This window comes from Arachis hypogaea, chromosome 3, assembly GCF_003086295.3.
Source record: "Arachis hypogaea cultivar Tifrunner chromosome 3, arahy.Tifrunner.gnm2.J5K5, whole genome shotgun sequence".
Lineage (NCBI taxonomy): Eukaryota > Viridiplantae > Streptophyta > Magnoliopsida > Fabales > Fabaceae > Arachis > Arachis hypogaea.
Window position 1 is genome coordinate 102,236,576 of NC_092038.1, and position 9,805 is coordinate 102,246,380.

General features: G+C 36.9%; 1 non-coding gene across 1 annotated transcript; it reads right to left on the reverse strand.

Moving 5' to 3' along the window:
• Positions 1–2,591: 2,591 nt before the first annotated feature.
• Positions 2,592–2,695, reverse strand: LOC112793522 (small nucleolar RNA R71). The gene has a single exon (XR_003198208.1). It is a non-coding gene; the product is annotated as a small nucleolar RNA R71 (small nucleolar RNA).
• Positions 2,696–9,805: the final 7,110 nt, after the last annotated feature.

Consider the following 9,805-nt stretch of genomic DNA (forward strand, 5'->3'; position numbering starts at 1 on the left):
ATGATTGAGAACCGATAGATGATTAGCCATGCTGTGACAGAGCATTTGGACCATTTTCACTGAGAAGGTGGGATGTAGGCATTGACAACGGTGATGCCCTACATACAGCTTGCCATGGAAAGGAGTAAGAATGATTGAAGGAAGGCAATAGGAAAGCAGAGATTCAAAAGGAACACATCACCTCCATACACTTGTGTGAAATTCCCACCATTGAATTACATGAGTAACTTTATCTTTATTTTCTATTTATTTATTATTAATATTCGAAAACCCAATAATCAATTATTATCCGCCTGACTGAGATTTACAAGATGACCATAGCTTACTTCATACCAACAATCTCTGTGGGATCGACCCTTACTCACGTAAGGTATTACTTGGACGACCCAGTACACTTGCTGGTTAGTTGTGCTGAGTTGTGACAAAGTGTGATTTATGTTTGAGAGCACCAAGTCTTTGGAGCCATTATTGATGATCACAATTTCGTCCACCAAATTTTTGGCGCCGTTGCCGGGGATTGTTTGAGTATGGACAAATGACGGTTCATCTTGTTGCTCAGATTAGGTAATTTTCTTTTTATTTTCTTTTCAAAAAAGTTTTCAAAAATCTTTCAAAAATTTGTCTTTATTTTCGTTTTTCTAAAGAATATTTTCGAAAAAAATAATAAAAATACAAAAAAATCATAAAATCATAAAAATCAAAAATATTTTGTGTTTCTTGTTTGAGTTTTGAGTCAATTTTTAAGTTTGGTGTCAATTACATGCTTTAAAAATTTTTTCTTGCATTTTTCGAAAATTCATGCATTCATGGTGTTCTTCATGATCTTCAAGTTGTTCTTGGTAAGCCTTCTTGTTTGATCTTGATATTTTCTTATTTTGTATCTTTTGTTGTTTTTCATATGCATTTTTTGTTTGTTAGAGTCCAAGCATTAAAGAATTCTAAGTTTGGTGTCTTGCATGTTTTCTTTGCATCAAATATTTTTCAAAAATATGTTCTTGATGTTCATCATGATCTTCAAAGTGTTCTTGGTGTTCATCTTGACATTCATAGTGTTCTTGCATGCATCTTGTGTTTTGATCCAAAATTTTTATGTTTTGGGTTATTTTTATGTTTTTCTCTCTCATCATTAAAAAATTCAAAAAAAAATATTTTCCTTAATTTTCTCATAATTTTCGAAAATTTGAGTTGAGTTAGTCAAAAAAATTTTAAAGTTAGTTGTTTCTTACAAGTCAAGTCAAATTTTCAATTTTAAAAATCTTATCTTTTGAAAATCTTTTTCAAAAATCATATCTTTTTTCATTTTTTTTACTATTTTTCGAAAATTCTTTAAAATATTTTTTCAAAAATCTTTTTCTTAATTTTATCTTTCTTTTTGAAAAATATGCAAACAATTAATGTGATTGGTTCAAAAATTTGAAGTTTGTTACTTTCTTGTTAAGAAAGGTTCAATCTTTAAATTCTAGAATCTTATCTTTTAGTTTCTTGTTAGTCAAGTAATTAATTTTAATTTTAAAAATTAAATCTATCTTATCTTATCTTTTATATCATATCTTTTTCAAAATTTTATCTTTTTCAAAAATTTGATTTTAAAATATCTTTTCTAACTTCTTATCTTCTTATCTTTTCAAATTTGATTTTCAAATCTTTTTCAACTAACTATTTGACTTTTTGTTTTTTTTTTATCTTTTTCAAAACCACCTAACTACTTTTTCCTTTCTACTTTTTGAAAATATCTCATCCCTTTTTCAAAAATTCTTTTTAATTAACTAATTGTTTTAAATTTTAATTTTAATTCTATCTCATCTTTAATTTTCGAAAATCATTAACTCCTTTTCAAAATTAATTTTCGAATTCTCTCTATCATCTTCTTCTATTTATTTATTCATTTACTACCACTTCTCTTCACCTCTCTTCATCTCCAATCACTGCCTCTATCCTTACCCTTGTGTTTGGATTCTCCTTTCTTTATTATTTTCTTCTTCTACTAATAATAAGGATGCTCTTTACTGTGACATAGAGGATTTCTCTTCTTTTCTTGTTCTCTTCTCTTTCATATGAGCAGGAACAAGGAAAAAAGCACTCTTGTTGAAGCTGATCCTGAACCTGAAAGGACTCTGAAGAGGAAACTAAGAGGAGCTAAATTACAACAATCCAGAGGCAACCTTTCTGAAATTTTCGAACAAGAGAAGGAGATGGCAGCCGAACCCAACAACAATAATGCAAGGAGGATGCTTGGTGATTTTACTAAACCCACGTCCAAGTTTGATGGAAGAAGCATCTCAATTCCTGCCATTGGAGCAAACAATTTTGAGCTGAAACCTCAATTAGTTGCTCTAATGCAACAGAACTGCAAGTTTCATGGACTTCCATCAGAAGATCCCTACCAGTTTTTAACTGAGTTCTTGCAGATTTGTGAGACTGTTAAGACTAATGGAGTAGATCCTGAAATCTACAGGCTCATGCTTTTCCCTTTTGCTGTAAGAGACAAAACTAGAACATGGTTGGATTCTCAATCTAAAGTTAGCCTGGACTCCTGGGATAAGCTGGTCACGGCCTTCTTGGCCAAGTTCTTTCCTCCTCAAAAGCTGAGCAAGCTTAGAGTGGATGTTCAGACCTTCAAACAAAAAGATGGTGAATCCCTCTATGAAGCTTGGGAAAGATACAAACAGATGACCAAGAGATGTCCTTCTGACATGTTTTTAGAATGGACCATGATAGATATATTCTATTATGGTCTATCTGAGTTCTCTAAGATGTCATTGGACCATTCTGCAGGTGGATCCATTTACCTAAAGAAAACGCCTGCAGAAGCTCAAGAACTTATTGACATGGTTGCAAATAACCAGTTCATGTACACTTTTGAGAGGAATTCCGTGAATAATGGGACACCTCAAAGGAAGGGAGTTCTTGAAATTGATGCTCTGAATGCCATATTGGCTCAGAACAAAGTGTTGACTCAGCAAGTCAACATGATTTCTCAAAGTCTGAATGGATGGCAAAATGCATCTAATAGTACTAAAGAGGCATCTTCTGAAGAAGAAGCTTATGATCCAGAGAACCATGCAATAGCAGAGGTAAATTACATGGGTGAACCTTATGGAAACACCTATAATTCATCATGGAGAAATCATCCAAATTTCTCATGGAAGGATCAACAAAAGCCTCAACAAGGCTTTAATAATGGTGGAAGAAATACGCTCAGCAATATCAAGCCTTATCCATCATCTTCTCAGCAACAGACAGAGAATTATGAATAGAATACCTTTAACTTAGCAAATTTAGTCTCTGATCTGTCTAAGGCCACTTTAAGTTTCATGGAGGCACAAGTGGGCCAGCTGAGTAAGAAAATCACTGAAACCCCTCCTAGTACTCTCCCAAGCAATACTGAAGAAAATCCAAAAAGAGAGTGCAAGGCCATTGATATAATCAATATGGCCGAACCTAGAGAGGAAGGAGAGGACGTGAATCCCAATGAGGAAGACCTCATGGGACGTCTCTCAAGTAAGAAAGAGTTCCCTATTAAGGACCTAAAGGAATCTGAGGCTCATATAGAGACCATAGAAATTCCATTAAACCTCCTTCTGCCATTCATGAGATCTGAAGACTATTCTTCCTCTGAAGAGGATGAAGATGTGACTGAATAGCAAGTTGCTCAATATCTAGGAGCCATCATGAAGCTAAATGCCAAGTTATTTGGTAATGAGAGGAAGCATGAAAAGCTTCTCTCAATATAGAGTCAAACAAAGCCCCCACAATCAAACTCTAAGTTTGGTGTTGGGAGGCCACAATCAAACTCTAAGTTTGGTGTTGAGAAGCCCCCACATTCAAACTCTAAAGTTTGGTGTTGGGAGGCCCTCATCATGCTCTAAATATCTGTGAGGCTCCATGAGAGCCCACTGTCAAGCTAGTGACATTAAAAGAGCGCTTATTGGGAAGCAACCCAATTTTTATTTATCTAATTCTATTTTTATTTTATTGTTATTTTATGTTTTATTAGGTTCATGATCATGTGGAGTCACAAAAAATACAAAAATTAAAAACAGAATCAAACACAGCAGAAGAAAAATCACACCCTAGAGGAAGGACTTACTGGCATTTAAACGCTAGTAAGGAGCATCTGGCTGGCGTTCAACGCCAGAACAGAGCATGGATCTGGCGTTGAACGCCAGAAACAAGCAACATCCTGGTGTTTGAACACCAGGAATACACCCTGAGGAAGAGCTGGCGCTGAACGCAAGAAATAAGCATGGAACTGGCGTTCAACACGAGAAACATGCTACACATGGGCGTTGAATGCCCAAAACAAGCATCAATCTGGCGTCTAAATGCTAGAATTGCATGCAAAGGCATTTTACACGCCTAATTGGTGCAAGGATGTAAATCCTTGACACTCCAGGATTTATGGACCCCACAGGATCCCCACCTACCTCAACTCACCTTCTCTCTCCTTCTTCACATTCAAACTCTCTTCCCCAAAAACCCTTCGCCAATCACCTCAATCTCTCTTCCCCATTACCTCTTCACCACTCACATCCATCATCTCTTCCCCACCCAAACCCACCCTACATAGCCGAATACACACCTCTCTCCCTCTCCTCCATATCTTCTTCTCTTTCTTCTATTCTTTCGTCTTTTGCTCGAGGGCGAGCAACATTCTAAGTTTGGTGTGGTAAAAGCATAGATTTTTTGCTTTTCCATAACCATTTATGGCACCTAAGGCCAGAGAAACCTCAAAAAAAAAAAGAAGAAGAAAAAGGGAAGACAATTGCTTCCACCTCTGAGTCATGGGAGATGGAGAGATTCATCCCAAGAGTCCATAGCTCAGTAATAGAGCATTTGACTGCACATCAAGAGAGCATGAGGAATTCCCTCATCAAGAAATCCCTGAGATACCTCAGGGGATACATGTTTCTCCACATAATTATTGGGAGCAACTAAGGATAGGAGCACCAAAATCACTAGGGATCATGCAACAAAGGCAAGGAAGAGACATAAAGGAGCTCAAAAAGCATCATTGGCTCTTCAAGAAGAAAGCGCCACCATAACTAAGGTGGACTCATTTCTTGTTCTTAATTTTTTTCTGTTTTTCTGTTTTTATGCTTTATGTTTGTTTATGTTTTGTGTCTCTACTTTACGATCATTAGTATTTAGTAACTATGTCTTAAGGCTATAAATAATTCCATGAATCCTTCACCTCTCTTAAATGAAAAATGTTTCTAATTCAAAAGAACAATCAGTACATGAATTTCGAAATTATCCTTGAATTTAGTTTAATTATATTGATGTGGTGACAATGCTTTTTATTCTCTGAATGAATACTTGAACAGTGCATATTTTTGATCTTGTTGTTTATGAATGTTAAAGTTGTTGGCTCTTGAAAGAATGATGAATAAAGAGAAATGTTATTGATGATCTGAAAAATCATGAAATTGATTCTTGAAGCATGAAAAAGCAGTGAAAAACAAAAGCTTGCAAAAAAAATATTGGCAAAAAAAAAGAAAAAAAAAAGCAAGTAGAAAAAGCCAATAGCCCTTAAAACCAAAAGGCAAGGGTAAAAAGGATCCAAGACTTTGAGCATCAATGGATAGGAGGGCCCAAGGAAATAAAATTCAGGCCTAAGCGGCTAAATCAAGCTGTCCCTAACTATGTGCTTGTGGCATGCAGGTCCAAGTGAAAAGCTTGAGACTGAGTGGTTAAAGTCGTGATCCAAAGCAAAAAGAGTGTGCTTAAGAGCTCTGGACACCTCTAACTGGGGACTCTAGCAAAGCTGAGTCACAATCTGAAAAGGTTCACCCAGTCATGTGTCTGTGGCATTTATGTATCTGGTGGTAATACTGGAAAACAAAGTGCTTAGGGCCACGGCCAAGACTCATAAAAGTAGCTGTGTCAAGAATCAACATACTTAACTAGGAGAATCAATAACACTATCCAAAATTCTAAGTTCCTAGAGAAGCCAATCATTCTAAACTTCAAAGGAAAAAGTGAGATGCCAAAACTGTTCAGAAGCAAAAAGCTACAAGTCCCGCTCATCTAATTAGAATTAATATTCATTGATATTTTGAGATTTATAGTATATTCTCTTCTTTTTATCCTAATTAATTTTTAGTTGCTTGGGGACAAGCAACAATTTAAGTTTGGTGTTGTGATGAGCGGATAATTTATACGCTTTTTGGCATTGTTTTTAGGTAGTTTTTAGTATGATCTAGTTACTTTTAGGGATGTTTTCATTAGTTTTTATGCTAAATTTACATTTCTGGACTTTACTATGAGTTTGTGTGTTTTCAATGATTTCAGGTATTTTCTGGCTGAAATTGAGGGACCTGAGCAAAACTCTGATAGAAGGCTGACAAAGGACTGCTGATGCTGTTGGAATCTGACCTCCCTGCACTCGAAATGGATTTTCTAGAGTTATAGAACTCTAAATGGCGCGCTCTCAATGGTGTTGGAAAGTAGACATCCAGAGCTTTCCAGAAATATATAATAGTTCATACTTTATTCCTAATTAGATGACGTAAACTGGCGCTCAACGCCAGTTCCATGCTACATTCTGGAGTCAAACGCCAGAAACACGTCACGAACCAGAGTTGAACGCCCAAAACACGTTACAACTTGGCATTCAACTCCAAGAGAAGCCTCAGCTCGTGGATAGATCAATCTCAGCCCAAGCACACACCAAGTGGGCCCTGGAAGTGGATTTATGCATCAATTACTTACTTCTGTAAACCCTAGTAGCAAGTTTAGTATAAATGGAACATTTTTCTATTGTATTTAGTGTCTTTTGACAACGTTAAATCTTTGGTCTCAGTTTTATTTTATTATTCATCTTAGGAGACTATTGATCACGTTTTGGGGGGCTGGCCATTCGGCCATGCCTGGACCTTCATCACTTATGTATTTTTAACGGTGGAGTTTCTACAAACCATAGATTAAGGGTGTGGAGCTCTGCTGTACCTCAAGTTTCAATGCAAGTACTACTATTTTCTATTCAATTCCGCTTGTTCTTATTCTAAGATATTCGTTGCACTTCAGCATGATGAATGTGATGATCCGTGACACTCATCATCATTCTCACCTATGAATGCGTGACTGACAACCACTTCCGTTCTACCTTAGACCGAGCGCATATCTCTTGGATTCCTTAATCAGAATCTTCGTGGTATAAGCTAGAATTGATGGCGGCATTCATGGGAATCCGGAAAGTCTAACCTTGTCTGTGGTATTCCGAGTAGGATTCCGGGATTGAATGACTGTGACGAACTTCAAACTCGCGATTGCTGGGCATGATGACAAACACAAAAGAATCAAGGGATTCTATTCCAACATGATCGAGAACCGACAGATGATTAGCCGCGCTGTGACAGAGCATTTGGACCATTTTCACTGAGAGGATGGAATGTAGCCATTGACAACGGTGATGCCCTACATACAGCTTTCCATGGAAAGAAGTAAGAAGGATTGAAGGAAGGCAGTAGGAAAGCAGAGATTCAAAAGGAATACAGCACCTCCATACACTTGTCTGAAATTCCCACCATTGAATTACACGAGTAACTTTATCTTTATTTTCTATTTATTTATTATTAATATTCGAAAACCCAATAATCAATTATTATCCGCCTGACTGAGGTTTACAAGATGACCATAGCTTGCTTCATACCAACAATCTCTGTGGGATCGACCCTTACTCACATAAGGTATTACTTGGACGACCCAGTACACTTGCTGGTTAGTTGTGCGGAGTTGTGACAAAGTTTGATTTATGTTTGAGAGCACCAAGTCTTTGGAGCCATTGTTGATGATCACAATTTCGTCCACCAGTCTTCTCAAGGAATTGCAGGGAAGTGTTCTTATTATTGGTTATGAAAAAATGTGATTTTGGGGTTTTTAAGATAAGAAGAAAGAATAGTAAATGGTAATAAAAATTTAATGACTAGAAAAGCTCTTGGCAAGGAGAAGATTAATCGGAAGTTCTATCCTTGTTGGATTTCCAAAGATTAATAATAATAGGTTGTTGTTTCCACTTAGTTAACCCTCAACGAATGAAAGAAAGTCAAGTTAAAAGTCAACTTCTATTCACAAGTCCTAATCCTCTCCCTTGGGAAGGATTAGTGTTAGTGACTAGAGAGCCAGCCAACAATAAACCCAATTACAATTTAACTCTTGAGTCTTCCAACTCAAGGGTCTCCTAATATTAATCAACTCCAAAGCCAAGTTGGGAGCCTATTCTACTAACATGAATGCCATTACACCATATTATAACATAAATTGAAGAAAGCAATCATAAATATAAAATATCTCAAATTGCATTAAATAGAGAATCAAATCTAACATGAAGAGTATAAGAGAATTGAGTAAAAGAACATTGAACCTGGAACTCAGAAGAAATTTGAAGTTGAAATGTAACAACCCACCATACAGAGTCTTATGCTTAAGTCATAATTCAGAGATGGCAAGGTATTACGACCTCTAAAATAAAAATTTAGTACGTATAGTAGTATGAATGATTGATTATAACTAGGAGCCTTTGTAGAAAGAGGGGTAAACAAAAACCGCAACTCAAAAGCGCAACACTCCGATCGATAACGTAACGAACAAGGATAAACCAACGCGAGATTATATATATACAAAAGAGTGTCAAAAATAGGAATATCAAGACTCAAGATCCGGCTGCGAAGATAACCGGTCCGAGCATAGCAATATGTACATATGATAAAAATAAGGAAAACCCCAAAGGAAACCCAAAGGGACACAAATACATAAAACCTAATCTCCAAAATCTCCCATAAGAGGAGTCATCACAGTTGTATTATTTAATGGAGATAAAAGTATCTAAGCAAAACATATAAACCAAAACATATCCCCGAGAACAAAGGATCTTCGCAAATCTAGAAGTCTCCAGCATGCCTCAGCGGGAAACCTCACGTCCTGCATCTGAAAACCACAAAATCCGCATGGGTGAGAACTAGAGGTCCCAGCATGGTAACAGCTTCCACATATATAATACATAATAATGGAGGAAAGCCTAAGGCAATCCTAGAACTTTCTCCAGATAATATCAAAGCTTATAAATAGGCTAAACCATAAAAGGGCATCTGACTAAAGATTCTTCAGCCTAACTAATACTTCCCTTTCCAATTCCTTCAGACCTCCCAATCACCAGCAAGAGTATAATGTAGCAAACACAGTTATATCAAGCAAGAAATATACAATTAGGAACAAGTAAGGCATTTAGACAATTAGCAAGTAATATGCAGTCAAATAGGCAATCTCAAACAATTAATATAGTATGCATATGATGAATGCCTGTCCCTAGTGGCTGATGATATCATCTTGTCGGTTATAGAGCCAACCCGACAAGTCCTGGTCGCTAACCATTGGACTGTCCCTCTGTCACGCATCCCCAACTCGAGTTATACTCGTTATAAACTTGATCATAATCATGATCTATATCCATCACCCTCACTGGTGAATATTTACGGGGGCGAGCTCATCCGGGTCTTTCACAGTGCCCGGCCACACTTACGACATAGGGTCAATAGAGTATCAAGCCTCAACCTGGAGCACGTGGTGGCTAGCCACTGCTACTACCCAAGGAAACTCGTATCTCAGATAGTGGAAGTGCAAATCACAATTATCAATAATTCAGCATAAACATGCATGGATTCTCATCCATGGATCAACATCTATATCAGCCATCCGGCTCACGGTTCAGTCCAGAACCAGCCAATATTCATATCATACATAGCCATTCCGGCTCACGGTTAAATCCATAACCAGCCACCCGGCTCACGGTTAAATCCATAACCAG